The sequence below is a fragment of the Ambystoma mexicanum genome, chromosome 13, assembly GCF_040938575.1.
Source record: "Ambystoma mexicanum isolate Mex_15411 chromosome 13, UKY_AmexF1_1, whole genome shotgun sequence".
NCBI classification, from domain to species: Eukaryota; Metazoa; Chordata; class Amphibia; order Caudata; family Ambystomatidae; genus Ambystoma; species Ambystoma mexicanum.
This window is the reverse complement of record NC_090938.1, coordinates 765,144,471-765,150,470: the sequence shown is the minus strand read 5'-3', so window position 1 is coordinate 765,150,470 and position 6,000 is coordinate 765,144,471.

Sequence of the window (6,000 nt, the reverse complement as noted above, 5' to 3'; positions counted from 1 at the left end):
TCACTGCCTCCAAGAGACACTAACAAACCTCTCCTACAGCATGGCAAACAGGGCATCACAGCCTCCAAGAGACACTAGCACAGCCCGCCTCCAGCATGGCACACATCAGACCATCACTGCCTCCAAGAGACACTAACAAACCTCTCCTACAGCATGGCAAACAGGGCATCACAGCCTCCAAGAGACACTAGCAACGCCTGCCTAAGCATGGCACACATCAGGCCATCACAGCCTCCAAGAGACACTAGCAACGCCCGCCTCCAGCATGGCACACATCAGGCCATCACAGCCTCCAAGAGACACTAGCAACGCCTGCCTAAGCATGGCACACATCAGGCCATCGCAGCCTCCAAGAGACACTAGCAACGCCTGCCTAAGCATGGCACACATCAGGCCATCGCAGCCTCCAAGAGACACTAGCAACGCCCACCTCCAGCATGGCACACATCAGGCCATCACAGCCTCCAAGAGACACTAGCAACGCCTGCCTAAGCATGGCACACATCAGGCCATCACAGCTTCCAAGAGACACTAGCAACGCCTGCCTAAGCATGGCAACATCAGGCCATCACAGCCTCCAGGAGACACTAGCAACGCCTGCCTAAGCATGGCAACATCAGGCCATCACAGCCTCCAAGAGACACTAGCAACGCCCACCTCCAGCATGGCACACATCAGGCCATCACAGCCTCCAAGAGACACTAGCAACGCCTGCCTAAGCATGGCACACATCAGGCCATCACAGCCTCCAAGAGATACTAGCAACGCTTGCCTAAGCATGACACACATCAGGCCATCAGAGCATTCAAAAGACACTAACACAGTCACCTCCAGCATGGCACCCATGTGGCCACCAGAGCCCTCCTCCAGCATGGCACGCAACAGGCCATGACAGCCTCCAAAACACACCAACAGAGCCCACCTCCAGCACGGCACACATCAGACCATCACAGCCTCCAAAAGACACTAACAAACCTCTCCTACAGCATGGCAAACAGGGCATCACAGCCTCCAAGAGACACTAGCAACGCCCGCCTCCAGCATGGCACACATCAGGCCACCACAGCTTCCAGGAGACACTAGCAACGCCTGCCTAAGCATGGCGCACATTAGGCCATCACAGCCTCCAAGAGACACTAGCAACGCCTGCCTAAGCATGGCACACATCAGGCCATCACTCTCCAAGAGACACTAGCAACGGCCGCCTCCAGCATGGCACACATCAGGCCATCACAGCCTCCAAGAGACACTAGCAACGCCCGCCTCCAGCATGGCACACATCAGGCCACCACAGCTTCCAGGAGACACTAGCAACGCCTGCCTAAGCATGGCGCACATCAGGCCATCACAGCCTCCAAGAGACACTAGCAACGCCTGCCTAAGCATGGCACACATCAGGCCATCGCAGCCTCCAAGAGACACTAGCAACGCCCACCTCCAGCATGGCACACATCAGGCCATCACAGCCTCCAAGAGACACTAGCAAAGCCTGCCTAAGCATGGCACACATCAGGCCATCACAGCCTCCAAGAGACACTAGCAACGCCTGCCTAAGCATGGCAACATCAGGCCATCACAGCCTCCAAGAGACACTAGCAATGCCTGCCTAAGGATGGCAACATCAGGCCATCACAGCCTCCAAGAGACACTAGCAAGGCCCACCTCCAGCATGGCACACATGAGGCCATCACAGCCTCCAAGAGACACTAGCAACGCCTGCCTAAGCATGGCACACATCAGGCCATCACAGCCTCCAAGAGACACTAGCAACGCCTGCCTAAGCATGGCAACATCAGGCCATCACAGCCTCCAAGAGACACTAGCAACGCCTACCTAAGCATGGCACACATCAGGCCATCACAGCCTCCAAGAGACACTAGCAACGCCTGCCTAAGCATGACACACATCAGGCCATCAGAGCATTCAAAAGACACTAACACAGTCACCTCCAGCATGGCACCCATGTGGCCACCAGAGCCCACCTCCAGCATGGCACGCAACAGGCCATGGCAGCCTCCAAAACACACCAACAGAGCCCACCTCCAGCATGGCACACATCAGACCATCACTGCCTCCAAGAGACACTAACAAACCTCTCCTACAGCATGGCAAACAGGGCATCACAGCCTCCAAGAGACACTAGCACAGCCCGCCTCCAGCATGGCACACATCAGGCCATCACAGCCTCCAAGAGACACTAGCAACGCCCGCCTCCAGCATGGCACACATCAGGCCACCACAGCTTCCAGGAGACACTAGCAACGCCTGCCTAAGCATGGCACACATCAGGCCATCACAGCCTCCAAGAGACACTAGCAATGCCTGCCTAAGCATGGCACACATCAGGCCATCACAGCCTCCAAGAGACACTAGCAACGCCCGCCTCCAGCATGGCACACATCAGGCCATCACAGCCTCCAAGAGACACTAGCAACGCCCGCCTCCAGCATGGCACACATCAGGCCACCACAGCTTCCAGGAGACACTAGCAACGCCTGCCTAAGCATGGCGCACATCAGGCCATCACAGCCTCCAAGAGACACTAGCAACGCCTGCCTAAGCATGGCACACATCAGGCCATCGCAGCCTCCAAGAGACACTAGCAACGCCCACCTCCAGCATGGCACACATCAGGCCATCACAGCCTCCAAGAGACACTAGCAACGCCTGCCTAAGCATGGCACACATCAGGCCATCACAGCCTCCAAGAGACACTAGCTACGCCTGCCTAAGCATGGCAACATCAGGCCATCACAGCCTCCAAGAGACACTAGCAACGCCTGCCTAAGCATGGCAACATCAGGCCATCACAGCCTCCAAGAGACACTAGCAACGCCCACCTCCAGCATGGCACACATCAGGCCATCACAGCCTCCAAGAGACACTAGCAACACCTGCCTAAGCATGGCACACATCAGGCCATCACAGCCTCCAAGAGATACTAGCAACGCCTGCCTAAGCATGGCACACATCAGGCCATCAGAGCATTCAAAAGACACTAACACAGTCACCTCCAGCATGGCACCCATGTGGCCACCAGAGCCCTCCTCCAGCATGGCACGCAACAGGCCATGACAGCCTCCAAAACACACCAACAGAGCCCACCTCTAGCATGGCACACATCAGACCATCACAGCCTCCAAGAGACACTAACAAACCTCTCCTACAGCATGGCAAACAGGGCATCACAGCCTCCAAGAGACACTAGGAACGCCCACCTCCAGCATGGCACACAACAGGTCATCACAGCCTCCAAGAGACACTAACAAGCCCACCTCCAGCATGGCAAACAACAGGGCATCACAGCCTCCAAGAGACACTAGGAACGCCCACCTCCAGCATGGCACACATGAGGCCATCACAGCATTCAAGAGACACTAGCACAGCCCGCCTCCATCATGGCACGCATCAGGCCATCACAGCCTCCAAAAATACACCAACAGAGCCCGCCTCCAGCATGGCACACATCAGGCCATCACAGCCTCCAAAAATACACCAACAGATCCCGCCTCCAGCATGGCACACATCAGACCATCACAGCCTCCAAGAGACACTAACAGAGCCCTCCTCCAGCATGGCACATATCAGGCCATGCAGAAACAAAGAGGTGATGGCTGGAAGGTTTAGACTGAATCTTAACCACCGGCTTTGCTCTGGGCAACCCTCCAGACCACCGTTCTTTGCCTGCCAAGCCATTACAGAAGGGAAAAGACCATATGCAAATCCGGCTTTGTCCCACCCCAAAAGGGGCAGTCCAGCCCGAACTGCTAGGTCACATCCCTTCTGCACGAGACCACAAGCATCGCCAAACATGTTTCGGCATTGTTGGGCCTCATCTGTGAGGAGTAGCTTGGGTCTCTGGGCCCAGCAGGCGCGGGACCCACATCTGGGCATACCCGTCCCACTCAGGGTGACAAAGCAAAAACAAAGAGGTGATGGCTGGAAGGTTTAGACCGAACCTTAACCACTGGCATTGCTCGGGGCAACCCTCCAGACCATCGTTCTTCGCCTGCCAAGCCATTACAGAAGGGGAAAGACCATATGCAAATCAGGCTTGGTCCCACCATCAGGCCATCACAGCATTCAAGAGCCACTACCAGAGCCCGCCTCCAGCATGGCACACAACAGGCATTCCCAGCCTCCAAAAATACACCAACAGAGCCTGCCTCCAGCATGGCAAACAACAGGGCATCACAGCCTCCGAAAATACACCAACAAAGCCCGCCTCCAGCATGGCACACATCAGGCCATCACAGCCTCCAAAAATACACCAACAGAGCCCGCCTCCAGCATGGCACACAACAGGCATTCCCAGCCTCCAAAAATACACCAACAGAGCCCGCCTCCAGCATGGCACACAACAGGCATTCCCAGCCTCCAAAAATACACCAACAAAGCCCGCCTCCAGCATGGCACACATCAGGCCATCACAGCCTCCAAAAATACACCAACAGAGCCCGCCTCCAGCATGGCACACAACAGGCATTCCCAGCCTCCAAAAATACACCAACAAAGCCCGCCTCCAGCATGGCACAGAACAGGCATTCCCAGCCTCCAAAAATACACCAACAAAGCCCGCCTCCAGCATGGCACACATCAGACCATCACAGCCTCCAAAAGACACTAACAGAGCCCTCCTCCAACATGGCACACATCAGACCATCACAGCCTCCAAGAGACACTACCAAAGCCCGCCTCCAGCATGGCACACAACAGGCATTCCCAGCCTCCAAAAACACACCAACAGAGCCCGCCTCCAGCATGGCAAACAACAGGGCATCACAGCCTCCGAAAATACACCAACAAAGCCCGCCTCCAGCATGGCACACATCAGGCCATCACAGCCTCCAAAAATACACCAACAGAGCCCGCCTCCAGCATGGCACACAACAGGCATTCCCAGCCTCCAAAAATACACCAACAGAGCCCGCCTCCAGCATGGCACACAACAGGCATTCCCAGCCTCCAAAAATACACCAACAAAGCCCGCCTCCAGCATGGCACACATCAGGCCATCACAGCCTCCAAAAATACACCAACAGAGCCCGCCTCCAGCATGGCACACAACAGGCATTCCCAGCCTCCAAAAATACACCAACAAAGCCCGCCTCCAGCATGGCACACAACAGGCATTCCCAGCCTCCAAAAATACACCAACAAAGCCCGCCTCCAGCATGGCACACATCAGACCATCACAGCCTCCAAAAGACACTAACAGAGCCCTCCTCCAACATGGCACACATCAGACCATCACAGCCTCCAAGAGACACTACCAAAGCCCACCTCCAGCATGGCGCACATCAGCCCATCACAGCCTCCAAAAATACACCAACAGAGCCCGCCTCCAGCATGACACAGATCAGGCCATAGCAGAATTCAAGAGACATGAACAGAGCCCTCCTCCAGCATGGCACACATCAGGCCATCACAGCCTCAAAGAGATGCAAACCGAGCTCTCCTCCAGCATGGCACGCAACAGAGCATTGCAGCTTCCAAGAAACACAAACAGATAGAGCCCTCCTCCAGAATGACACACGTCAGGCCATCACAGCATTCAAGAGACACTAGCAACGCCCACCTCCAGCATGGCACACAACAGGCATTCCTAGCCTCCAAGAGACACTAGCAACGCCCGCCTCAGCATGGCACACATCAGGCCATCACAGCATTCAACAGACACTAACACAGTCACCTCCAGCATGGCACACATCAGGCCATCACAGCTTCCAAAAGACACTAAAAGAACTCACCTGCAGCATGGCAAACAACAAGGCATCGCTGCCTCCAAGAGACACAAGCAAAGCCCATCTCCAGCCTGGTACACAACAGGCCACCAGAAACAAGTGCTTTTCAATTTAGATTGGCGGAACATAAATTACGTTAGTTCTTGCAAGTTCTTATGCAACGGGATTGAGAAAAAACATTTTTCAAGTCAATCATCATGAAATATTGTGTCACTGCTGGGATACTACAAAGTATTGTTGCTGGATTCGGAACTAA